The 27,985-nt window shown below is 41.3% G+C and overlaps 1 protein-coding gene across 10 annotated transcripts in view; it reads left to right on the top strand.

The window, feature by feature from the left end:
• The window catches only part of beta-Spec (spectrin beta chain), a 636,597-nt gene that overhangs the window by 120,323 nt on the left and 488,289 nt on the right, over positions 1 to 27,985 (top strand). For 9 of the 10 annotated variants that reach the window (XM_067155517.2, XM_067155514.2, XM_067155515.2 and 6 more), the window contains exon 2: positions 22,550 to 22,599. The exons of the other annotated variant lie outside the window; for it this stretch is intronic. The gene's annotated coding sequence lies outside the window, so the exon portion shown is untranslated. The remainder of the gene's footprint in view (positions 1 to 22,549; positions 22,600 to 27,985) is intronic. 10 annotated transcript variants of the gene reach the window in all.

Raw genomic sequence — 27,985 nt, 5'->3', positions numbered from 1 at the left:
ATGTCCCATTGGGAGATGGAGTGGCAGGCCATTCCACTTCCAAATAAGCTGAGCGCGATAAAAGGAACAACGAAGGTATGGAGGACTTCCATTCGGGCTTCTCGGAGGGAAGCAGTGGTATTATGTCGTCTTCGGATCGGCCACGGTTTCCTGACGCACTCCCATCTATTGAAAGGAGAACCCCGTCCCGTGTGTACTTGCGGCGATCATCTTACCGTGGTATACATCCTTACGGAGTACGTGGACCTGGTCGATCTGCGCCGTAGGCTTAACCTCCCGAGTACAATCTCCCTCATCCTGCGAGATGACGAGCAGTCAGCAGACCTCGTTATCCGTTTTTTTTTTTTTTTTTTGAGGGATGGTGGTCTATTTTTAATCGTGTGTAATGATGTCCTTTGTCCTAGTGCATTTGTTAATTGCGTGTTTATCCCATTGACTTTGAGTACGTGTTTGCATATTTTAATGTGTTACTTTAACTTCTAACTTGAATTATATGTATATATATATATATATATATATATATTACTGTACTTCCAGGCAGTGCCCTATTCCTTTGTCACCTGTATTTTCTATTATTTTATTAGAAAATAAGACACTAAGGCATTGCGAATTAGATCCACAGATTGTTTTAATCTCATAATCATTTTTCATCACCATTTTTCTGAACTCCAGTCAGTGGATTCATTTTAAAATGTTAATATCATACCATGTCGTCCATCTCGTTCCATTAGGGGCCGATGACTTCAGATGTTAGGCCCCTTTAAACAAGCATCATCGTCATCTATTGGCGGAAAGTGGCGAGACAGTTACATAACTTTCTATGTGATTGGCCCGTTAAGCGGCGGGCATTGCAGCTAGTAAAAAATAAAACAGGTATGTTCCTGCAGCTAAAGTGTACTTTAAAGCAAGTAGTATAATGGGAGAGTTCTGCCGGTTCTCCCGCGGGAAATTTGAATTTTTGGCGGGAAATTTGAATTTGTAAACAAAGCCACGTGCTTTTTGACAGCTGTCATCAACAGCAACGCATCGCTAACCTCGCTGCTGCCATCTTGACGGACCTAAACCTCAGTAGTGCCAACTTAACCTAACTAGCGTGAGGTAAACAAAGCCACGTGTTTTTTGACAGCCACGTGCTTTTTGACAGACAACAACGCATCGCTAACCTCACTGCTGCCATCTTGACGGGCCTAAACCTCAGTAGTGCCAACTTAACCTAACTAGCGTGAGGTAAACAAAGCCACGTGTTTTTTGACAGCCACGTGCTTTTTGACAGACAACAACGCATCGCTAACCTCAGTACTGCCATCTTGACGGGCCTAAACCTTAGTGGTACCAACTTAACCTAACTAGCGTGTGGTAAACAAAGCCACGTGCTTTTTGACAGCTGTCATCCGCCATCTTTAAACCACAGAGCACTGTGCTGCCCTCTTTATCGCAGTAGCTGCAAATACGTCACCTGTCATCCGCAGTGCTGTCATCTTGACGGGTCTAAACCTTAGTGCTACCAACTTAACCTAACTAGCGCGAGGTAAACAAAGCCACGTGTTTTTTGACAGCTGTCATCCGCCATCTTTAGTCTATAGAGCAGAGTGCTGCCCTCTTTAGCTACTTACCTTTGAAATGTGGTGGCGGATAATTTGAAAAATGCTTTTTGACAGCAGCCATCTTTAATCTAGAGAGCACCGTGCTGCCCTCTTTAGCTAGATACATGTGGTGGCAGACAATTCCACATGACAGCAGCCATCTTTAATCAAGAGAGCACCGTGCTGCCCTCTGTGGTGGCGGCAAATTCTACATGCTCTTGTTTGGAAACAAACTCACGCGCTTTTTTGACAGCCGTCATCAGCCATCTTTAATCAACAGAGCATAGTGCTGCCCTCTTTAGTTTGAAATGTGGTGGCGGTAAATTCCACGTGCTCTTGTTTGGAAACAAAGCCATGTGCTTTTTTTTGACAGGTGTCATCTGCCATCTTTAATCAACAGAGCACCGTGCTGCTATCATGCGGGTAATTTCGTCAGCTGTCATACGCCATCTTTAATCTACAGAGAACAGTGCTGCACTCTATGTGGTGGTGGTAAATTCCACGTACTCTTGTTTGGAAACAAATTCTATGTGCTCTTCAGCTGTCATCCACCATCTTTAATCAAGAGAGCACCGTGCTGCCCTCTTTGTGGTGGCGGATAATTTGAAAAATTCTCTTCGACAAGCAGCCATCTTTAATCCAGAGAGAACAGTGCTGCCCTCCTTAGCTACTTACCTTTGAGGCGGTTAATTTGAAAAATTCTATTTGAAAAGCTGCCATCTTTAATGAAAAGAGCATCGTGGTGCTATCTTGCGGGTAATTTTTTACGTCACAGCTGTCATCCACCATCTTGCATTGCTAACCTTAGTGCTGCCCTCTTTAGCTACTTACCTTTAAAAAAAATCTATTTGACAAGCTGTCACCCGCCATCTTGCATCGCAAACCTCAGTGCTGCACTCTATGTGGTGGTGGATAATTTGAAAAAATCTTTATGACAAGCAGTCATCTTTAATCCAGAGAGAACAGTGCTACCATCTTTAGCTACCGCCATCTTACATCGCTTACCTCGATGCTGCACTCTTTAGTTGAAATGTGGTGGCGGTAAATTCGAACAAGTTTAATCACGCATCGGGAAAGCTAGAGTAAGCACGTGCTGCAGTGATGACGTCATTGCGCATGTTTAAACCCGTTCGTTGACTAAAAGCTTTAGTCTTCGAGAAACAGTGATAGAGTGTGGAGTGCAAACATGACGAAAACATTAATAGTTGATGTGCAAGGCTTTAAAGTAAACGGAAACAAATTTGTGTTTAAAGAGGTGGCTGTGTTAGATTGCAGTGTGTTGTGGGCTCCAGAACTTGTTAGTTTAGTATTTAGTCCACCGTTCCCGTACTGTTTGCAAACAGATGAAGATAAAAAGCAGACTCAGTGGATTGAAAACAATTTAGGTTTGAAGTGGGAAGAAAAAGGAATACCTTATCGTTTTCTACCTTTAATGATGAATGCACATTTGTCAAGAGCAGATCTTGTTCTTTTAAAGGGTAGTGAAAAGAATGAATGGTTGCATGATTTTCTACCATCATCATGTGAAATTATCGACATGCATGAATTAGGGTGTCCATCATTTAAAACTCTTCCGAAAGAGCATAGCAGAGAAACAAGTAAACGGTCTTTACAACATGTATGCATGCTCTTTGATTGGTTGTGTCGCAGTGCATGTCGGGAAGTGAACAACATATGTAAACTGCAGTGTCGAAATAACCTTCGTGTAAAAGAAACATTTCTAGAGTAAAGACATCATGTCATTTCTAACAGATACTAAGTGTAACGCAGTTGAAAAGGCGATCGTAAAGTTTTATGCATGCAAAAAGAAACTAAACACTTTTACTGAAGAAGTGTTAAATGCATTACCAAAGGCATTTTTGGTTAATGTAGCTGCGAATGCTGTAAAGAAGATTTGGGATAAGGTGCCTCGTGAGTGGACTCAAGATCCTGTTTTGTCAGAGCTTCAAACGTGTAGTTTACATCATGAACACGTGAGTTTAGGTAGACGACCTTCTGTGAGACAGTGCCGTACATGTCAACTAATTAAACTGTATCACGGACCTAAAACTAACGAGTTGTCTTCGCTTATAAACACTTATCATGGCTGTGGAGAGAGTAAACAAGGAAAAGGTGAAGAAACGTGCTGGGAGAAAGATGAGGAAGCATGTTGGGCGTGGACTCATCAATAGAGTGATTGATCTTCTTTTCTTCGTGCTTCATCTCCCCTGCGCCCCTAGAACACGTTCGCCTGACACGTAGTTACATGCTGCATAGAGTATGTCGTGTAGCTGTTAAAATCTGCTTCGTACAGTTATGCTGTGTGTATGTGTGTGTGTGTTATTACCTAGTGCTTTAGCTGCTCAGAAGAATATAGCAGCACTTGTCGTTGTTGGTGTAATAAAACGAAAACTGAGTGACAAAGACCGCAAAATAAACAAAGGGTAAAAATGTATATATATATTCTAAAATAAATATGAATTGTCAAAACATATTACAGGTGTTGTTTAATCCTACAGCATGTCCTAGTGACCTAGAAGAAAGGAAACGTAGAGGATTAAAAGAAAACACACATAAGATTTAAAGTACATCCTCTTTATTAATCCATGAATTAAAGCTGTTATTAAAACCAAGCCATTTAACATACAGTTTATTGCCACGACGTCGAATAACACGTTCAACTAAATAGTGATCAGGATATTTTGTTTTCTGCAGTTCTTCGATGTAGAATCCTCCTTCAATAGGCTGTCCTCTGAGATCGCGAAGTAAATACGTAACTGGATTAGTAAGCTTAACACTTCTGATTTGAAAAATTTCAGTGTTCCAGTTAGGTGTGTATCCTTTTGCAAAGATAGACTTGTGTTTGCTGATGCGAACGAAATCACCTTCTTTAAAGCGATGGCGACGTGGATCAGCTGTTTTTAATTACAAGATGAATAGCATTTATACGAGGTGTATTCTTTGTACCAAGACGTGGCTTTGTTCCGATAGTGCGATGAGGTGTATCGTTGTAGGTAGATAAAAGTCTAGGTAGCAGATCAATCCAACGATATGAACCTTGCGCTGTAAATTCTCGCCACATCATTGTTTTGAGTGTACGATTAAAGCGTTCTACAACACTTGCCTTGAGATTACTGAACGTAGAGTAGTGTTGAATGCCAAGTAACTTGAGGTAAGAAGAAAAATCCTTGTTGTAAAACTCTTTACCTTGATCAGTTTGAAGAAGCCTTGGGCAGCGTTTCGATTCTTCAACAATATGTTTAAATGCTTCTTTAACTTGAGCTGCTGTTTTAGAACGCACGGGTTGTGCAAAAGCAAACTTCGAGTACACATCGATAACAGTAAGTAGATACTTATACCCCTTATTACTAGATGCATAACGAATCATTTCTACTAAGTCTGCTTGCCAGAGATCATCTTTTCCTCGTGTAATAACGCGTCTGCGACAGTAGGTGCGACGTGCTGGTTTATGTAACTCATGAGCGATGTTTACCTTTACAGGTGAGATCTTCTCTTGACGAGCCATTACAAAATAATACCGGCATAACGTAGTTCTCTTTCTATTTCTAGAATTTCTGCTCCGTGACCAGTATGACCAGCCTCTTGCGATGCTCTTAAAAGTTGTAATCGTTCAACGAGTAAGTTTGGGTCATTCCAGTATCTTACATCCACATACGGCAACAAAGGCTTGTAGATAACATCTAGACTACGTGCAGTCGGAAACAGCTTAGAAATAAACTCACGATACTTGTAACTCTTATTCGCATTTACAGCTTCTGTTCTCTTGTAATTACGTCGTGTTGCGTCAGTAGCAAAAAGTATTGCTTTATATTTTTTAAGATCATCTTGTAAAATTATATCCTTGTCAGGTATTCGTGAGAAAAGAAGTTCTAAGAGTCCTTTCGTAGGTTTATAGGTAACACCTTTTACAATGAGTTTGTTGCTATTAATCTTAACATTTGACTTTCCTATCCGGAAACAGTCATCTTCGTAGCGAATACCGTAGGTAGTGTCAGTTTGTCCTGTAAAAAGTTTTTCTATATAAGGTGCAAAGAGAGATCCATAGGTATCTTGAATAAAAGTTCAAAACTGATTGCGATACTCTGGTGAAATCATAACCTCAGACAAAGATGGTAGATTTTGCGTCGATGTAGTACGTGTTTCTGCAATAACACCTGTGGTTAAAAACTCAACACGCTTAGATGGTGATGTATCATTAAGTTCTTCTTCTCCTTCTTTATCTTCCTCTTCCTCTTCTTGATCTACATCCTGCTTCTTCTCTTCCGTATCTTCTTCATGCTTCTCTTTATGATATGATGTTTGCATAGAAGCAAAACTTGAAGTAGACTGCGGTAATGAAGTAGAATTAAAAATTTCTTTGAGTGGTGTACTTAGTTGTGTTTTTAAAAATAAATCCGTGTCTGCTTGAATACGTTTAAGCTCCTTAAATTTCCGTCGAATATTGTTTCGAGCTTGGATGATATGTTTTGTGATCTCCTTGCTAGATGTGAACATGATGATGGTTTTTAATCAAGTAGTTACTGTAATTCTGTGTTAATGCATATAAAATGATCGAAACCCATGCGATATCGTCCATGCTGTACATCACTTTCTTTATCAATAACTAAAAAGCTGTAACGGTGTAATGACCAACATTTAGCACACATACGTTTAAAGTCATCGAATGTCATATCAGTGTTAACATGATCGTTATACACATGTCGCATGTTGCGCTCATCTTGCCGAAAAAGCACAATAACATTTGCGTTGTCGCGTATCAACTGCTTAGGCACACGAGAATAGGTTTGGCACAAATAGATGCAATCAACATATTTATGCCGACCCATACTAAAGAATGCACGAATAACGTTTTGCTGTTCTGTTGCGACATCATCAAAGATCATAAGATAATTAGGAAGCACATCGTCTGGTGATGGTACTTGCTCATGCGAATTAAATGTAAAATATCTTATTCCATCTTTAACTAGATCGTGCATTACAGTTTGTAGAATAGTATATAGCGGCTGATAGAGTGACTTTGCGAAAACGTAAATATTCTCGAAGCGTACACCATTTACAGATGTAATAAGTGTGAGTAAAAGATTTGTTTTACCGCATCCCGACGGACCTGATATAATACATCGAACAGTAAAAGGAAACAACGTTCCATGACGTTTTCTTGTAGTTGTACTAGAACTAGGTAAGAGATGTGGTACAATGTCGGTAACAGGTAGCGTGTCTTGCTGCTTTATAATCTTCATGATAACTGAATCATAAAATACGTAATAGTAATATATATATATTAAACGAAACAAGAGGCAACGGTTAGTTTATGATTTGCTCTTGACTAGTAAAGTCGTGTCCAGCATGGTGAAACGATATCCAAACGACATGAAGAAGAAGAAGAAGAAGGTAACAACTGTTGGATGGAAAGATGTTATAAAGGCTGCGCAAAAAGCTATTCGAGGGGAATACAATCCTCGTGTAGCTATTACTAAGGCGTTACGCGCAGCAAGAGCGAGAATTTCTCCAAAGTGCAGAGCAATATTTAGTAAACGTGCACGAATTATTCCTGTACCAAAACGAGGAGGATTTCTTCCTGCGCTGTTTGCTGGCTTAGCAGCTTTAGGGCCATTGCTAGGTGCTGCTAGTGCTGTAGCGAGAACTGTCAAAGCTGTAGAAGAAGCGAAACAACAGTTGAAAGAGAGTGAACGTCATAACAAGACGATGGAGGCAATTGCGTTACGAGGCAAAGGTGTGAACATGAAGCTAGCGCCATACAAGAAAGGGCTTGGTATCTACATTTCTCCAAAAAACGTCTACTGAATGCACTGCCATATCGAGCTCTAACGCATGAAGTTTTTACGTTTGCTAAACAACTAGGAATTCATTATTTTCGAGGAGTGTATATGCGCGATCAACTACCAGTGCGCCCACGTGAACGTGAAAGTGCCGTAATTAACTTGGACGACAGTCGTGGACCTGGAACTCATTACGTTGCTTATGTAAAACGTAAATCTAAAGTATGGTATGTTGATAGCTATGGAGATTTACCTCCTCCTTTTGAGCTCATGCGTTATTTCGGAAGCAGTGCAGACATTGTTTACAATAAAAACCGTGTGCAAAACTTTAATACACGCATGTGCGGACGATTATGTCTTATGTTCTTATATCAAACCCAGACAGTAGAGAAAGTGCATTAGTGTCTACGTGATGACGAACAGTGACAGAACGTTTGCTGTACGTGGAGAAGGACCTGAAACAACCGTCTATTTTAATCCACCAATCGAACTTGGTTATCAGCCGCATAGTCTTGGACTAGTATCGTTTGAAAGCTACAATAAAATCTATAATGTGCGTGATGGTTTAAACAAGTTCTATTACGATGAGTATGTGCTAACACTACCCTCAGGTAGTTATACAGTAGACGATATTCACGACTATATTGAAAGTACGTTAATTGATAAGTTTGGGGAAGATAGTTTTAGTAATCATAATTACAAGTTCTCAATCGCTATAAGCAACATTACACATAAATGTGTTATTGAATCATCATTTATGATTGACTTCAAATCACAACCTGATTCGATTGGACCACTGCTTGGATTTTCATCGAGGGAGCTCCTACCGAACGTACGTTACGAGTCTGATCAGCCTATAAAACTCTTCGATGATTATAATGTGAACATTACTTGTAATATTATTACAGACTTGAATAGTAATCTACAACCTTCGCACGTCCTGCACGACTTTATTGTTACAGAGGAACGTGGATATACTATTTGTGAGAAACCAGCAGTAGTTCTTTATCATCCTGTGTCTGTAAAACACATTAGCAATATTACTCCTAGACTTGTAAATAAACATAATCAGCTTATTCATTTAGATCAGCACGCGTACGTAGCTTACAAACTACATCTTAAACCAGTATGAAAACCATCTATAAAACACGGTGTACATTCCGAAGACATAGTACATGTGTGCAGAGACTCATCGAGTTAACAGATACCCATAAGCAGATACTCCAAGATTTAGGATATACACTACTACAACAGAATGGAAGAAATGCTAGACATTACGAATACAGTAGAAAGTCGTGAAGGTGTAGTACGAAGTGAGCTTCATTCCTATCAACCTTTTACGTTTGGATTAAATAACAATGATGAAATTCATTTTATTATTAATCAGCAAGATGTTTACACCTTACCCCACGAAAGCTACCTCTATATTGAAGGACGACTAGAAAAGTCTGATGGAAGTGGACCAAGCACTTCACAACTAAACAACCATGCTCTAACTTTTCTCTTTTCTGAAGCGCGATATGAAGTAAATAATGTTGAAATAGATCGAACGAAGAATTTTGGTATTACAAGTGCAATGAAACTCTACCCTTCTTTCTGTGATGAAGAAAGTAATCTTTTGCGGATGGCTGGATGGTGTCCAAAAGCTACTAACAACTGGATGATTAATGAGGATGGAACTTTTACGGGTATGTTATCACTGAAACATGTTTTTGGATTCGCAGAAGACTTTACACGTATTATAATCAACGCAAAACAAGAGCTTATTCTAATCCGTGATCGAAGTGATTACAATTCTCTTAAAGCAGTAGAAACACCAGTAGAATCGAAAATAACACTGCATCGTATACTGTGGCGGATTCCACATGTAACCTTATCTGATCGTGAAAAACTTCGATTGCTCAAGATTGTAGAAAATGATACACCATTACCTATACGTTTTAGAAGTTGGGAGCTGCATGAATATCCTGTGTTACCACCTACAAACAAGCATAGCTGGGCTGTTAAAACATCACGTTTTACTGAGAAGCCCTTGTACATTATTCTTGGATTTCAAACTAATCGTAAATTCAATCACGAAAAAGATAGCTCACTGTTTGATCACTGTAAATTAAGACACGTTAGACTATATCTCAACGGAATTACGTATCCCTACGAAAACATTGACATTAACTTTGAGAAAAATAAGTTTGGGATGCTCTATGACATGTTTTGTAAATTTCAATCATCGTATTATCAGAAAGAAGATCGTCCGCTATTTACACCTCAAGAATTTAAAAATAAAGCTCCGATTGTAGTTATAGACTGCTCTTATCATGAAGAATCTATAAAAGAATCTCCAGTTGATATTCGTTTAGAATTTGAAACATTTGAAAACATTCCTCCTAACACAGCAGCCTATTGTCTTATTCATATGAGTGATGTTACTTACCATCCGCTAACGAATATCGTTACGAGACTATAAATAAGAATAGATCTTTATCATTTTCATTAGTGTGTGCTTCGACATCGTACGCTATGGAAGAAAACTGTAAATGTGCATGCTGTTTGCATGCTCATACGCAACATCTTATTTATGTTTCACGAGTGAGTGAGGCTATTAAGATGTTCTATAAACATAGATCGTCGATGCCGAAACATCTTATTCAATACTTACCACCGGGATTTTTATATACGTACGCTGCCTCTTACGTACATAATTTTTGGGACATCCTTCCTCTACACAGTAAGATGTCGATCGAAGTAGCTTTATGCAGAACTTGTGAACGACATTACAAGCATCGAGGAGAAAATGGTGATGATGATTGGGATGGACCAAATCCGAGGATTGAACACTGTACACAGTGTATGAATGAACTTTCTCTAGTACCTTATGATGATGATGATGATGATGATGATGATGATCCTTCCGAAAAGGAATAACAGCAAGGTAAGAAGTATATGATCTTCTCTGTAAAGCATAACATACTTAGTAAAATATATTTCTAAATGTTTTGTTTAATTTGAATGTTGCAGGAGGCATTTCAGAAGCATACGTTGTTAAGAAGCACACCAACCTTGTCAGAAGCAAAAACGAACACTGTTGTAGTACATTTGTAAATAAATATTTGATCGCATTCAAAAAATGTTGTACTTATTGCATTGCTTTACACCGACTTACTCTTAAGAAAACGGACAAGTCTAAACATGCATGATGACGTCATCACTGCAGCACGTGCTTACTCTAGCTTTCCCGATGCGTGATTAAACTTGTTCGAATTTACCGCCACCACATTTCAACTAAAGAGTGCAGCATCGAGGTAAGCGATGTAAGATGGCGGTAGCTAAAGATGGTAGCACTGTTCTCTCTGGATTAAAGATGACTGCTTGTCATAAAGATTTTTTCAAATTATCCACCACCACATAGAGTGCAGCACTGAGGTTTGCGATGCAAGATGGCGGGTGACAGCTTGTCAAATAGATTTTTTTTTCAAAGGTAAGTAGCTAAAGAGGGCAGCACTAAGGTTAGCAATGCAAGATGGTGGATGACAGCTGTGACGTAAAAAAATTACCCGCAAGATAGCACCACGATGCTCTTTTCATTAAAGATGGCGGCTTTTCAAATAGAATTTTTCAAATTAACCGCCTCAAAGGTAAGTAGCTAAAGAGGGCAGCACTGTTCTCTCTGGATTAAAGATGGCTGCTTGTCGAAAAGAATTTTTCAAATTATCCGCCACCACAAATAGGGCAGCACGGTGCTCTCTTGATTAAAGATGGTGGATGACAGCTGAAGAGCACATAGAATTTGTTTCCAAACAAGAGTACGTGGAATTTACCACCACCACATAGAGTGCAGCACTGTTCTCTGTAGATTAAAGATGGCGTATGACAGCTGACGAAATTACCCGCATGATAGCAGCACGGTGCTCTGTTGATTAAAGATGGCAGATGACACCTGTCAAAAAAAAGCACATGGCTTTGTTTCCAAACAAGAGCACGTGGAATTTGCCGCCACCACATTTTCAAACTAAAGAGGGCAGCACTATGCTCTGTTGATTAAAGATGGCGGATGGTAGCTGTCAAAAAAGCACGTGAGTTTGTTTCCAAACAAGAGCACGTGGAATTTGCCGCCACCACATTTCAAAGGTATCTAGCTAAAGATGGCAGCACTGTGCTCTGTTGATTAAAGATGGCGGATGACGTCTGTCATAAAAGCGCGTGAGTTTGTTTCCAAGCAAGAGCATGTAGAATTTGCCGCCACCACATAGAGGGCAGCACGGTGCTCCCTTGATTAAAGATGGCTGCTGTCATGTGGAATTGCCTGCCACCACAGGTATCCAGCTAAAGAGGGCAGCACGGTGCTCTCTAGATTAAAGATGGCTGCTGTCAAAAAGCATTTCTCAAATTATCCGCCACCACATTTCAAAGGTAAGTAGCTAAAGAGGGCAGCACTGTGCTCTATAGATTAAAGATGGCGGATGACAGCTGTCAAAAACACGTGGCTTTGTTTACCTCGCGCTAGTTAGGTTAAGTTGGTAGCACTAAGGTTTGGACCCGTCAAGATGACAGCACTGCGGATGACAGGTGACGTATTTGCAGCTACTGCGATAACGAGGGCAGCACAGTGCTCTGTGGTTTAAAGATGGTGGATGACAGCTGTCAAAAAGCACGTGGCTTTGTTTACCACACGCTAGTTACGTTAAGTTGGTACCACTAAGGTTTAGGCCCGTCAAGATGGCAGTACTGAGGTTAGCGATGTGTTGTCTGTCAAAAAGCACGTGGCTGTCAAAAAACACGTGGCTTTGTTTACCTCACGCTAGTTAGGTTAAGTTGGCACTACTGAGGTTTAGGCCCGTCAAGATGGCAGCAGTGAGGTTAGCGATGCGTTGTTGTCTGTCAAAAAGCACGTGGCTGTCAAAAAACACGTGGCTTTGTTTACTGCGTGCTAGTTAGGTTAAGTTGGCACTACTGGGGTTTAGGCCCGTCAAGATGGCAGCAGTGAGGTTAGCGATGCGTTGTTGTCGATGACAGCTGTCAAAAGCACGTGGCTTTGTTTACAAATTCAAATCTCCCGCCAAAAATTAAAATCTCCCGCCAAAAATTCAAATTTCCCGCCAGAATTCAAATTTCCCGCGGGAGGAGGCGGCAGAACTCTCCCATTATACTACTAAAGCAAAGATACGATTCTGTTAAAAATCGACCTTTGATCTCATGTCTTGTCTTACACTGCGATTTAATTACTTCTCAAAGACTATCGGATCATCTTTATACCTCTGATTGCAACTGCGCCGAGAACAATACATCCAGACAATGACAATCAACGTTCAGGAAACTGGTAATCTATAGGGACATTTTGTGTTCAAAAACTTTCGATAGTATTGATAACACATACATATTTTTGAAGACTCGCTACGATACTTTGGAATTCAGAGGTTGGCAACCCTGCTGTATTTGCATAGTTCGAGACTGACCCTGTCACAGTATACGCCCGATTTTGGTAGTCTGGTAGAGGGCATGAAACCACAATTTTGTAATCAACATACCTGTCTTTGCTATCCGTACCTTACCTTTTTTTTAAAAAATTTGGAGAGCTATCAGTATTTTGTGTCGGTTCAAATGCATGAAAAAATCTGTTTTGATTTGTAAATATTTGTGATGCTGAGAAAGTAGTAAATAGATGTGATAGCCCGCGGCTAGTGTAATGGAGGGGGAGTACAGAAGATCTCGCCATAAAACAAGTTGACGAGTGGCGCCAACTTCATGTTGGGGCTGTCGCCTATACACTTCCCTAGACTTGGTTTTCAGTCTCTAGAAGAGGAAACATGTAAAGCAATAAACAGACGATAAATACAGTTTTTCCTTAATTTGTTGCTTTAAATTTGTTCACATTGCAAGAAAGTATAGATTTTTTTCTCGTAAAAGCCAGCAGAAATAACTTCCTTAGCTGTAGGATACGTGTCCAAAGAGTCGGCCTCCTTGCGCTGAACATTCAGGAATGCAGGATAATTCAGGTGCCATTGTTGTCCTCAGGTAGGTGTTCTGTCTTTTCTCTGAATCGAGAATGAATTCTGCTGTAGAAACTTCAGCACCATCTTCAATAGTTCAGTGGGTTTGAGGGGATTCAGCCCCTCCCAAACATTTTTCGTGGGGGCTTGAGGTCTCTGCTATATGGCAATACTGCTGAAATTACAAAACTAATCAGTCAACAACTATACAACTGGCTCTGTATCTCATTCAAAACCACACGTACTCCTACAGTAGTTAATGAAGTCCAACCTCTTTGATGTCCACATATGTAAGATGTTAGTTGCGAGTCGTGTCTCTTGTCAACCGGCTGTTTTAATATGTATCTGACATCTGTGTTGTTTATAGAATATTGGAATCTCCCACCTACAAAAATATCTGTGCACGTGGGCATATTGGAAACAGTCCAAACGTGTACGGTACGTCTGAGCTTGTCATCATAGGGTTATTTTCGTGAGCCCGCCGCTCCATATTTTATTCAGGTGCACTTCCATGATATGTACAAACAGAAAATCACAAACGCTGTTATCCTGGACGAAAACACAATTGAAAGGCTGTTAACATAAGAAGAAATGCCGTAGGGTTGCCTCGCGGACATATTTTGTCTGGGCTATGCAGATTTTGACTGATTTTCAGCGTCTAGACACGACGTTAAGTCTATATTTTATCAGATTCTGTGTTGGTAGACTAGTAATTCATTTGTATTAATTGTATTATATTAGGTAAAGGGCACATTCCTGCCGTTACGCTGTAGTATTCGATGTTTATTGTTCGCCTTATCCGAGTGCAATGCGTTATTGTTAACGTTAATTTTATATGTAGTTTTGTTTTTTCTGTGCTTTAATTAAATTGAATAAAACGTTTAGTGAAAATAGACAAAAGGGTGACATGAACAGAGCAGCAGTGAATATGACAAAAAAAGAAAGTACCGCGAGGAAAAGAAATTAACGCGATTGTGTACTTTTAGACAAGATTGGCTACGAGAAGATACATGTAGATAGTGGCCAACGAAGTACGATGGTAGATGTATGGCAAAATATATAAAAATGGTTCGACTTCGATTCCTTGCCTTTCAAACACTGCAGTACTTCAGATTAAGTAACATTTTATGGTCTGAAAAATATTGTGAAGTAAAACAGTTGATGGCTGCAGTGTCCCAAGACCTCATAAAGGATACTATGGCAACGGATCCGAAGCAGGTGGAGCTTTTTAGTCGGTCCAGTGGCAATGCTTCGGTTGAAGGAGTGCTTTCAGTAATTAAAAATCTGTATCGGTGTACACTAAGAGTGAACTTCTTGTGAGGTTGAACTATAGGATGATGTGTATGGAATTTCATCTGAAGGCGATCACAAATATACCTTGAAAAGATCGCAGCAGCAACAACCACCCCAGCAAAAATGAAAAGTATGCCCTAAATTTGTCCCCGCGCCCCAACATTAGGCGTCCAGACATTTCGACCCCAAAAGGTGGCAATCCTAAGATCCGGATGTAGAAATGAAAACCAAAATATAAAGAGCATGTTTGTATGGTTCGACATCCACTGTACGGCAACTCTGATAGAGGAAACACAAAATACTCCATGATAGTTCTGTGAGGTCACGGCACGAGATTATTTCTTGTTCGCCCATTTCTATCAAACCGTCATTTTTCTCATACTCAACAATTTTTGGGTAATTATAATAATTGTAACTAGCATTTGTACACGTTCCTCGTACGGGAATTTGCAGAGGATTACATCGCTCTATTCACACGTTTAATGCGACATGTTAAAATATTTTCCCAGGACAGCCCGGACCAGTAACGAAAATATGACACGGTACAGTTCATGGTCCGAAGTTGTTCTCAGGTTGCATATTGTACCTCTGACGTGGCGCTCTGGCTCTGCCCTACCGTAAAGAGTAAACTGACTCTTTAGTTTTTCCCGTTACCAGTTTTCTACTTTCGGAATATACAGACAGACATCAAAGGAAAAGTTCTACCTTGTGTTTCCTCGGTGTTCAGATACATTAGGTGGGGTTAATTTTCAAGCCGAGAGAAATATTATGCATCCTCTGATTTTCTCCTGTTCTGGATCCTTCAAAAAACTGGGTGTGCGAGGGTGTCCGTCACTGGCTGCAGATCATGACGCCCGTAGAAAATAGTATTTTTCTCCGTAATTTGAATAGTAAGCGAAATTATGTACATAACATAAATTACTTAAAATGAAGGGGCGTTTCACATGTAGTGCACAGATTTTTACATATAATCAATAGCGTAAGAGGAAATTGAAAAGAAACGTCTTCTGGTCTTCCTATAAACCCCCAGTCAGTCCAGTGATTTTTATGTATATTTAAACCTGCTCCTGGCTAAGTAGACTCTAAATATGACGTTTGGTCGAAATATAATCAATAGTGTTAGAGAAAATTGGAAAAAACTTATCTGGTCTTCCCGTAAACCCCGAGTCTTTCGGTGATTTTTAAATGATATGCATATCAAATCCTGGTCCTGAATGAGTAGATTCTAAATATGAGGTTTGGTTGACATATAATCAATAGTGTAAGAGAGAATTTTTAAAAAAAACTTTGTGTTCCTATAAACTCCCAGTCAGTTTAGTTATTTTTAGATGATATGCGTGTCGAAACCTGTTCCTGGATGAGTAGACACCAAATCTGAAGTTTGGTTGAGATCTATTCAGCCGTTTACCCGTGATGTTGGGACAAACAGACACGAAATGTAAAAACTACTGATATGATCTCGGGTTGACCCAAAACGGATAAATATATCAATTTGGCGAAATAAATAACAGTGCAGACAGTGGACCCCCTAGAATTGTATTTATAAGGTTATAATTACAAGAGAGTAGTATTGTAAAATGTGGTTAATTGTAGGGTAAGACGTGTTATCCCAGCGGTGGGTGCGAGCGGTAGAATATATCCTCGGTATCCCGAGCCTGTAGCAAGACGTGCCTATAAGCGTAAATTCCAGGGACTCTACTTTGAGCGCGTAGTTTGGCAGGTGGTGATGGTTATTATATTAAGAGGAAGTACATCCTCTATATAACACTAATCAGAGAGAAAAAATAGAATGGATCCGACACTTCGAAGAATGAAGATATCGGCCAAACAAAGGGCCCTCTAATGCATCAGGGTCGCAAAAGAACAAGTTGACCAAGGGAGGTCGGTAGGAGCCTGGCACAAGTGGGAGCAATGCTGAGAATCAGCTAAGAGTTCCATGGTCGCCAACCCACGTTCCCAGGTTAAGAGCCCGTGGGGCCCTCTTTTTGTCGCCTCTTACGACAGGCAGGAGATGCCGTGGGTGTTGCTCTACAGGGGGCGTGAGGGTTGGCAGCCATGGGTCTGGCGGCATTGCTTCCAGTTACTTGTTTTAGGCTCCTGTCTTCCATCTTCCACTCCATTGGTCAACTCTTATTCTCTTTCGATCCGTCCGGTGTTAGGTTTGCGACGTTGTCTTAGTTCTCCGCTCCGGGATTGAACAGGGTAGGAGACAATTTCCAATCATTAGTTTGCGTGCCAAAGCCTGGATTCAATTCCAAACTTCTCCGCAGTGTTCACATGGAGATTCGTCCGTCGGATGCAGCCGTTCAGCCTTGAGCAGACCTTTTGGTGCTACTCGACAGGAGTCGGCTGCGTGCCGGCACATAGATAACGTCAATCATTTCATTAACGTTGACGTCAGAAAGGGCATCCGGTCGTAAATGTGGCTTCATACCTGACCCCGTAGAGAAACGGATCATGGTTGGACATACTGTCGGGGAGTTTTCGTCCAGCTACAAATCTTCTCGAAGGCTTCTTTCTATTTTGCCATCCAACAGTTTACGAGACCTGCCCCGTGGTTCTAACCAACCAGACCTCTATCATTTCTAACCAACCAGACCTCTATCATTACTCTTGTACTAACTGTTTGGCTGTATTTTTAGGACATTCGCGTGCGAGCTTGCTGTAAGAGAATAGACCTCGGGCAAGGTCACTTGCTTAGTGCCGCTCGATGGATCGTCACAATTGTGTTTACTATTAAGAGTCCAGGAACTTGTAAGTTACGTTTATACGACTTGCAATTCACTGAAGGCGTCTAAACTCTTCACAACAAACAGTGCACTCGTGCTTGAGCAGACCTCACGTCATGAACTGGAACTGCCAAGCTCGGTAGTACTTCAGGAAAAGGAAATATGGTTTATTAGTCCCACGAACTTGTACTTGGAAATAACTATAAGCCACAGTTGAAGTTAACAGATGTCAAGTCCTGTGTGATAATTCGGAAATCAATCACAGTTCAAAACTTTCCTTTGAGGGTAGAAAAACTAGTAACTAAGCAAGTAATAACGGAATTATTTACAATTGTCCGGCTCTATGGCTAAATGGTTAGCGTGCTGGCCTTTGGTCACAGGGATTCCGGGTTCGATTCTCAGCAGAGTCGGGAATTTTAACCATCATTGGTTAATTTCGCTGGCACGGGGGCTGGGTGTATATGTCGTCTTCATCATTTCATCGTCATCACGACGCGCAGGTCGCCTACGGACGTCAAATCAAAAGAGACTCCCGGCGGTCGCACAGTACAGTAAGGTTGGCGAGTTACAGTTTGTCGATGATACCTCCACTGGACGGTGTAACACATTGCACGAGCTACTTCCGCGCTTACTTGGGTAGCTCCTCTGTGGATCGGCGTCCGGATCCGAAGATCGCGGTTTCAAATCCGGCAGCGGTAGTCCTTTCGACACTTAATGGTTTACGATATGGGCATGTAAAATACTCTTGTGGCACATTTGGTGTTCACCGGACGAAAATACATCGCCCAAGAGAAACGGAGCGTGGAAATGGACGCGCAGGTAGCCTAGATGGCGCCTGCTTATTTATTTGGTTTTTCAGATAAGACAAATTAGCTTACTCTTGCCATCACGTGACAAACATAGCGGCGTTATTGGAGCGAAGATTTTCTTACAGTGCGTAAAAGCCACTCCAACACAGTTCCGGCCACCAAATTAGGCGGGTCAGCTGTTGGCGAAGAAGAAATGTCTAATATTGAGTCCATCATTTCGGAACGCGAAGCAGTTTGTTCTCTCCCTAGCTCCTGATGTTACCTCGTAAAATGTTGCTAAACAAATAATAGTACGTGATTTCAGCGGTACAGCTATATTTTCCACGCAAACCAATTAACACAATTATTGAGAATAAAAACCTGAACAAATATATTTAAATCCGTAAAATTATGTATTGAAATTTTCAGTAAGCAGCCACGTTTTTGTTTTTTAGTCAATGCTGTCTGCGAGAAAAACGTAGAAAATCGTCTAACTTAATTTTATTATCTGGAGCATGTTTCCATTTTCCCGGAAAGTGGCCGTATAAATGTTCGTTCGCTCGCACAACGACATTCGAGCTCTTTACACCTTTTCAGTCGTGAAATTACCAGCGCTGAAACGAGCCTGAGTACTTTCCTTCTGGGAACTTAATTTGACAAAAGGATAAGTCATTGTAATAAAATTTTCCACATGCTATTAAGAAGCGCATGCACGCAAAGCGTATGTTCTTCAACTCGACCCTCACAGTTTAAAAGAGAAACGTGTTCGCAGTTCAGGCGTGTGGGGACCGTAATAATATTCTTACTATCCATTGTTTCCCGAAGCCAAACAATCTTATTTTTGTAATGCAAAATCTCGATTTATTTGAAGAGGAAGGAACAAAAGCTCTAACTTTACGTAACAAGGAAAACTAGTTTTATTTTTTAAATACAGAAATCTTGTACAAAGATTAATGCGTTTTGAGAAAATGAGTTGCTTATTCTGTGCCAAGAGTGACTTGTCTATCCTATATTCACAGGCTCGTGAACGTGCTCGATGCCTTTTGCTTGCGGTTATGGTAGACTTGAACCTTTAAGATGTTGAGACATTTCGCATACTTACACAGACTTATCGACTCGCCCGCCTGGTGGCCATGATCGTTAAGGCGTTGAAGTCTAAACTGACACCGTGGTTAGCCGCTTCGAGTCCCGTTGGTCGAAAAAGTGTTCACCATCAGAATGTTGGCCGGCAGGTAGGAGAGGTGGTGATATGCGAGTGCAATTTCTAATCACTAGATTGTGTGCCAAAACCCTGAACTAAATTTCAAACATCTCCGCACTGCTCATATGGAGTGAGGGCATATTACACTGCTCGTGATTCGTCCGTCGGATGGGAACGTTCTTCTTTCCTTCATAGGGCGTCTAAATACTAGTTCCTAATTAGCATCGACCTCTAAGATCTTTTGCTACCATGTTTTTCCTTCATTCCCACCTTGATATACCTGCTCCCTTCACAAAGCTGCAGGTTGTTCTTACTGGGTCTTCTTGAATTTTTCTCTCTCTTCACCTGGTAGTCCTAGAGTGGAGAGTCTGATTCTACCCAGCGCCTCACATTCGAAAAGTATGTGTTCAGCTGATTCCTCTGCTTCATTGCATTTCCTACATATGTTGTCTCTTCTTGCTCCAATTCTATGTAGATGTTTTTTCAGATGGCAGTGTCCTGTCAACAGTCCTACTACCCATCTTATATTTTCTCTGTTGAGTTTCAACAGTTGTTTAGTATGCTTCTTGTTTGGTCCTTTTATCAGTTCCTTTGCAAGCCTGCATCCTTGAGTAGTTTTCCAGTTTTCCATTTGTTTCTTTTGTACCCATTTTCCTATGTAGTGTGGAGCTTGTCCATAGGAAATCCTGCATACAGGTTCTGGGCCTACAAAATGTGTTTCTGCCCCTTTCCTGGCCAGTTTATCTGCCTTTTCATTTCCTTCTATGCCTGCATGCCTTGGTACTGATATTATTTTGACAATGTTGTATTTTGAGAGCTTCAGGAGAAGTGAGTGGCAATACCAGACAATTCTGGATATTATCCGGACTGCCTCTAGTGCCTTAATGGCCGCTTGGCTGTCCGTAAAAATGAAAATGTTATTATTCCTGTAGTTCATTTTCAGAGTTTCTTCAAGACATGTTGTGATAGCTATCATTTCAGCTTGAAAGACTGTAGTGTGTCTGCCCAGGCTCATCTGGGTCTTCCCCCGTTGATCCCTCCTCCTGTGCCATCCACAGTCTGAGCCATCATTCCACCACACCATATATCCTTTTTCAGTATTGCATTTGTTGATATCCCAGTCTACCTTTTTTTTATTATCTGAGTCTCAAACGGTTTTTTTAAAGTTGTACTTTGGTATCATATGATCAGAAGGCATGTGTAGAACTTCCTCTGTTATTACTCTGTTAATTTTACAGTGTCCTAGATTGTGTCTTTGTGCATTCCAGCACTCTGATTGTGCCAATCTATATGAACTCATTCTAGCTTGTCCTTTTATGAAATTGCGTAGTGATGGGAGGTCTAGTAAAGTATTCAAGGCTCCTGTCGGCGTAGTTCTCATAGCCCCAGTTATGGCTATGCATGCTATTCTCTGTAAGCTATCCAATCTACTGCTGACTTTTCCTTGAATTACTTTCTGCCACCAAATGATTGCAGCATAGGCAATCAATGGTCTAATGATCATTGTGTATATCCACATTGCCATTGATGGTCTTAGGCCCCATGTCTTCAACGGCTCTTTTACATGCATACAGCAAGTTCTTGGCCCGGGTTATGTTCCTTTCTATATGTGGATTCCAGGTTAGATTTTTATCTAACACTACACCTAGGTGCAGTGCCTGTTCTTCCATATATATCTTGCCCAAAGAGCTTCAGTGATCTCTTTCCCTCTAATTTTCTCCCTCTTGTAAAAGGGACCAGAGTTTTCTTGTTCGGGTTGACTGATATTTGTTCTTCCCGACACCAGTTCTCCACAAGGTTGAGTGATCTTTGCATGAGGTCCTGGATAACACTCATCACCTTACCTCGTACCATAATCACTAGGTCATATGCGTATCCGTGCGTATAGAAACCCTGTTCATTGAGCAGATCTATGATTTTGTTCACCACGAGATTTCACAGCCGAGGCGAAAGAACTCCTCCCTGAGCACTGCCTCGGGTGGCTCTAACCGTCAGCGTTTCTTCAAACTGGGTTGCTTTTATCTTCCTTCCGTCTAACATTGATTTAATCCATTTGACGACGGTTTTACTCACCTTGCTCTTTTCTAATACTTTGATCATAGTCATAGGTTGTATTGCTGAAGGATCCTTCTATATCTAGAAATGCCGCCAGTGATGGGGACGTTAAACCTCGAGCGGACTCCGTGGTGCTATTCGACAGGGGTAGACTATGTGCCGGCCTCCGTGGCTGAATGGTTAGGTTCGCTGGCCTTTGGTCACAGGGGTACCGGGTTCGATTCCCGGCAGGGTCGGGAATTTTAATCATATTGGTTAATTCGGCTGGCTCGGGGGCTGGGTGTATATTTCGTCTTCATCACGACGCGCAGGTCGCCCACGGGTGTCTGCATCTGGCGAGCTGAACACTCCCGGCACTAAAAGACATGTGCCGGCACAGAGTTTCACCCTCTCCCTTGCTACTATCATTTATCACATATCACGTCATTTATTTCATCCTATTAACTCCTCTGAAATTGACGTCAGGAAGGGCCACGACAGATTCGTCTCACCTCATACTCGACCCCGTAGGGGAACGGGACAAAACAAACACGAAGTTATCCAGACTATTTCGACACACCACTTCTAGCTCAGAGTGCACCGGTCATATTGAGTCGTTTGACATTGAACATTTTCCACTGTGGGTGGGTGTGGGTATCCCCTGCCTGTTGTAAAAGGGCGATTAAAAGAGGGGCTAGGGACTCGGAACTTGGCTAATTTCCAATTGTCAGACTCCTCGCTTTCATCTTTCCTCTCAGACCTCACCTGGTCAAAATAGTAATCACAATCCCGGCCCCGTCAGGCATCTCGGGGCTGGTTCGGGGTTCATTCTGCCTACATGAAAACAATTTAGGAGCTAGGTGACGGGTGATATAGCAGCGCTACTTCGTTAAGTCAAGAGTAACGGTAGAGAGAATTTGTCGCGCTGACGTGGCGTCCCGTGGTAATGTGCAGGCTTTCGGACTGGGTAGCGGTCGTTGGAAGGCCTGAAGTGCCATGAGCACTGTGTGTGGCATTGAATGTTTTCTATGTTTATGTCATATATATTGTTTTATAACAGTTGATACTTTGCTGCGCTCGCGTAGATGTTGGGAAAACAGTCTTTTTGTTCGTCGAAGTTTTACTTTTGTAACCCGTATGATTTTCTCTTGTTTTAGATTTTCGCCATTGATCGGCTGAACTGTGTAGTGGGGACCCTTTGACCAGGGTAAGTATAGGCGCCACTGTCTATTGATCCTGACTGTCTGCATTACTGTCGTCTATGTGCCCCGTAAAGATACAAACATTATTCTAGGCCTGTTCAAAAATATCTCAACTTTGAAATTATTTAATATTTTCTTTTAACTTGGAACTCGCTCACCTACCCTTATTATAAAATAAAACTGCTCTGCTTCAAAGATGGAAAACTAAGCAACCTGCTCCTTCCTTACAACTCCAGTATTTTTACTCCTGAATGAACCTACACCCGAATATCTATTCTCTAATTTTAGATTTCTCTCCCCTGCCCTTATTGTAAACTTCATTCACTCATCACATCAGATAAGTCATTTTACGAATTGCTCGGCTTCATAAAAGAAGAAATAACGGGAAACGACACAGGACTAAAAAAGTGTTTCCCAGCTGAGCTGTAATTCACTAATATAGCCATATAAGAGTAGTGAACGTTTTATAATACCCACATACCGGGCGAGTTTGCCGTGCGGTTAGGAGCGCACAGCTGTGAGTTGCATCCGGGAGATAGTGGGTTCGAATCCCACTGTCGGCAGCCCTGAAGATGGTTTTCCGTGGTTTCCCGTTTTCACACCAGACAAATGCCGGGGCTGTACCTTAATTAAGGCACGGCCGCTTCCTTCAAATTCCTAGGCCTTTCCTATTCCATCGCCGCCGGTAAGACATATGTGTCGGTGCGACGTAAAGCAAAAAAAAAAATACTGGCATGTGAAACGAACTCATGCGGATGTAAATTCCGGCACCTCGGCTTCTGCGAAAATCGTAATAATGGGACGTAAAGCCGTTGTTGTTGGTACCGGTAACGTCGATTTTTACTCGGAGAAAGACAGCTGGAAGGAACAAGCCGCGTAGTGCAGACAGTGTTATCGACTGTGCAGTCCCGGCAGCTCTCCAGTCGCCAAACATCTGCACTGCGCTACAGTGTGAACCTCACGTCTGATTAGTTACGGGCTCTCCGCTCCTCACTCACTCCTTTCTGATTAATGTACTATTTCACGCGAGTCGTTGACAACATAGCAGTGGCGTGCGGTGAACATATTCATTAGCCCAGCTACAAAAATGTTTTTTTAAAATATAAACAATCGTAGCCCCACTACACTCTGTAAAGTCAACACCACCATTTTATAAGGCTGCGTTTTTCGTGCAAACGTCTACCTGAGAAAGATCTTTCAATAATATTTTCAACCACACGCTCGCACATACTTCCAAATTGATATCCACGGCAGTGACACCATCATTGGATTTACAAATTCATAGGGTGACGCCTCGTGATAGTACAGTCCTAGTTTTCCCAAAAGTACACTGGGGCTATTTGTTCTTTACTTAAAAAGCCTAATCTAAAATAATCAGCAAAATGTAACTGGTATTTGACCGTCGCTGAAGTTTTATAGTTTCACTCGCATACTGAGTGTACGTGCATCAACGACTGACGAGGGAAGTATGCCACCCTCTCCCCGCCGAAAAAGGACGAGCTGTCTGCGGCTTGGTCATTCCATCTCTGGAACTTTGGACTGTTAGATCGGCAGTGTATTCCTGTTCGTTAAAAGTGAGATTATGTGGTGTTTCATTTGGTCGAGTATTTCATGTGAAAGCATTGCTTTTAATCGCACCATTCCTTCTGACGTCATTGTAATGTATGTTCATTTCAGTTGGGAAAACCACTAAAACAGTCTTTCTGAGGATGTAAAAAGCCAGGTCTTCATATAAGAAAAGATGTTTGATGATTTACCCGTCGCGTTTCGAGGGTAACGTTAAGAGCTATGTAATTTAACCCGATATGTCCGAGCGTTGCAATCTGGGTTACATGTGTCTGTTTTATTTGTTGGCTATTCAACAATTCACTTTTCATGAAACCATTGTCAGAATTATACATTATAGGGACCTATATTGTTAATTCTGAATAGTTTTGTCGGTTACTCAAGTGGTTTGTGTGCAGTAACATCGCAAAGTGAGAGTGAGAAAAAGAAATGTCAAATCAAGAGGACCATAATTTCATTAACAGGTATATTTACATTCCTGCAAGGAATTCTTCCTTTCTGGTTATTGCCATTTTCTTTCGAAAGTTGTAGCATTACGTTAGTATAAATGAAAAATATGCTGGCTCCCATAAAGTGAAGATATGTAAGGATTTTTGATGCTGTTGCCATATGGCAATGCTGGGCCATATGGGTATTTCTATTTTTTATCCGTTCCTAGCATTGCCATAGCAGTCTGTATACTACTTTTTGCGCACAATACCTGACTGCTTGCAAAGTATAGCACTTTTAATGCGGTTTTCTATATTTTCAGACCAGTTACTCTAAAAGAAGCTCTTGACTACTTGGAAGAAATACTGCCCGATGATGAAGAACCTCAATCGTTGTTTATCGAGCCTCCTGACGTTGAAAGTGGTGCTTTGAGTGGTGAAGATGATCAGATGTAAGGCTAAAGAATAAAATTGTTTCAAAATCAATGCGCAGAAATCGCTGACAAAATGTGGAAACTACGACCCATCACAGACCATTTGAAGTCCAATATGCTCAAACATTTTCACCCTGAGCAGCACCTATTCTACGATGAGAGCAATCAATCACTCAATACTGATCTGCATTTAGGGCAGTCGCCCAGGTGGCAGATTCCCTATCTGTTGCTTTCCTAGCCTTTTCCTAAATGATTTCAAAGAAATTGGAAATTTATTGAACGTCTCCCTTGGTAAGTTATTCCAATCCCTAACTCCCCTTCCTATAAATGAATATTTGCCCCAGTTTGTCCTCTTGAATTCCAACTTTATCTTCATATTGTGATCTTTCCTACTTTTATAAACGCCATTCAAACTTATTCGTCTACTAATGTCATTCCACGCCAACTCTCCGCTGACAGCTCGGAACATACCACTTAGTCGAGCAGCTCTTCTTCTTTCTCTCAATTCTTCCCAACCCAAACATTGCAACGTTTTTGTAACGCTACTCTTTTGTCGGAAATCATCCAGAACAAATCGAGCTGCTTTTCTTTGGATTTTTTCCAGTTCTTGAATCAGGTAATCCTGGTGAGGGTCCCATACACTGGAATCATACTCTAGTTGGGGTCTTACCAGAGACTTACTTCGGTCGTTACGGTTGCAAAAAATTTATAAAAGGTAAGCCATTACGCTTCGGGTACAAAGTTTGGTCGTTATGTACTCCAGCAGGTTATCTGATGAATTTTGAAATTTATGAAGGTAGAAATCCCAGAGCAAATAAAGTCTATGAGGAGAGATTTGGGAAGTCTACAGCTCCACTGTTGAGTATGATTGATGATGTTCACTTTGATGTACATCAGCTATCATTCTCATTTTATTTTGACAATTTATTTACCGGCCTTCCGTTGCTAGCCTATTTGAAATCGAGGTTATTCGGGCACAGGTACTATTCGCGACAACAGAATTCCCAAAAACTGTCCACTTGAGAACCAACAGACCCTAAAGAAGCAGCCTCGAGGATATTGCACTTAAGTGAAAATGGAAGTAACTGACATACGTGTGACTAAATGGGTCGATAATTCAGTTGTGAGTGCTGCATCTACCACATTCGGAATGAATCCCACGTCTAGAGTGCAACGCTATTCCAAGGAACAAAGAAAGAAAACAGGTGTTAACAGGCCAAATGTAATAAGCACATGGGTGGTGCTGATCACATGGACCAGAATGTGCCTCTGTATCGCATCGGGAACCGAGTCAAGAAGTGGAGTAGTATCTTCACTTGGTTGAGCGACGTATGTGTGCAAAACGCGTGACAGTTGCATAGAGTAGCACATCCGAGAATGCCACGACTAGAATTTAGGCGTCAAATTGCAGTTTACTATTGCAACCACTTTGGTGAAGGCCCTAGAGGCCCAGGACCTACTCGCAAACGGAAATCTAGAATACCTACGCTACGATGGACTAAACCATTGGCCGATTCCCATTGAGAAGAAGAGGAGATGCGCTGCTGACAACTGCTCCACAATCGGTCGCACTGCTTGCAAGAAACGTGATGTAGGGCTTTGCATCAAATGCTTCGTGAAATTTCACATCAAGGAATGAAAGGAGTAGCAGAAACTATAGTATGGCCGCAGACATAGTAAACTATCCCTTTAGAAAAAGAACAGAATTGTGACCTCAATAGCATATTACCATTACATCGGTAGAATAAGTCAAACGGTGATCTATTCATTATTGGAAGGCCCAAAAGCCTTAACAAATTAACTGATAATGCCTTTAATTGATTTACCCTTCAAGTTAATGCAAAAATAAACACAACATTGTACAAAACATTTCTTCTTGTCTTTCTTTTTTTACTCAATATTTCCCAGTATGACCCAGCGTTGCCATAATTATGGCAACACCCTCCTGCGAGAATATCTTATATCTGAAAATCATTTTATTGTTATTTTTATATCCATTTAGGACCACTGAGGCCAATTATGACAGAGTTACTCATTAATTAAAAAATTACGATTTTGGGACATACTGGGATAATCTTGCTCACGACGTGTACACTAGAATTCCGTAGCGGAGCACGGGTACAACAGCTAGTATATTGCAGTCTCTAGTGTGTGGCGCGGAAGACTTCGAGTGTCAAGTATTAAAACCAACATTACTTTACCTAAGTTAGCTGGTCTGTCGCCGTAAATTGCTGTCGGGGGGAGCTCCGTTCAGCTCCCAGGATAAGGAAGCTTCAAGTGCATGCGTCACCCAAGCGACCTTAAATTTCGCTGGGGTAGCTAGCTCTCTTTTGCGACAGCAAGGAAACTCAGCTCGCTGGAGAAGCTGGAACTGCGGTAGTGCGAGCTGTACTTGGCTTGGCTTAGTTGTTCGCAATGTTTTAAACATTAAAAAAAGCGTTCTAAGGAAAAATATAAAATGTTAATACAAAGTTCTTTAACCCAGCAGCACACGCCACTGGAATACAGTGATTTGTTGCGTGAGTGTCGTTTCCCTAACATGCCTCGAGAAGAGCGCGCTCGAACGTCATGAGAAGTCCGTTAAGTAGCGAAACGGCAAGAACGGTCAAATACCGATGGTTCCGTTTTTCTGCGAATACTCGCTTCACGTCCTTTGGGACTGAAGATCGAAGTGAGACGCGGTGACTTAAAGTATGGTTGTCATAAGTTTTCTTTGTCCTGATCGCCGCATTTTATCTTGATCCCTATAGAGATGACAAGGTTTTTGTTTTTAGCACAATATTTCACAGCTGTGTACATCGCGGAATGAACATGGGGATTCTCTTCCTTGTCCTTAACTACGTCTGTAGATCTGCAGGCGTGCAGCGTGAAGGACACCCTAGATCATGTTACGCTGCTCGTATTACTGCCGTACCTCCTGTTTCAAACGGGTTTATCCTCTTTTGAAGTTGACTGTCGGAATT

The sequence above is a fragment of the Anabrus simplex genome, chromosome 11, assembly GCF_040414725.1.
Source record: "Anabrus simplex isolate iqAnaSimp1 chromosome 11, ASM4041472v1, whole genome shotgun sequence".
Classification (NCBI taxonomy): Eukaryota; Metazoa; Arthropoda; class Insecta; order Orthoptera; family Tettigoniidae; genus Anabrus; species Anabrus simplex.
Note: the sequence above shows the minus strand (reverse complement) of the source record. Positions and strands in the feature narration are given on the sequence as shown.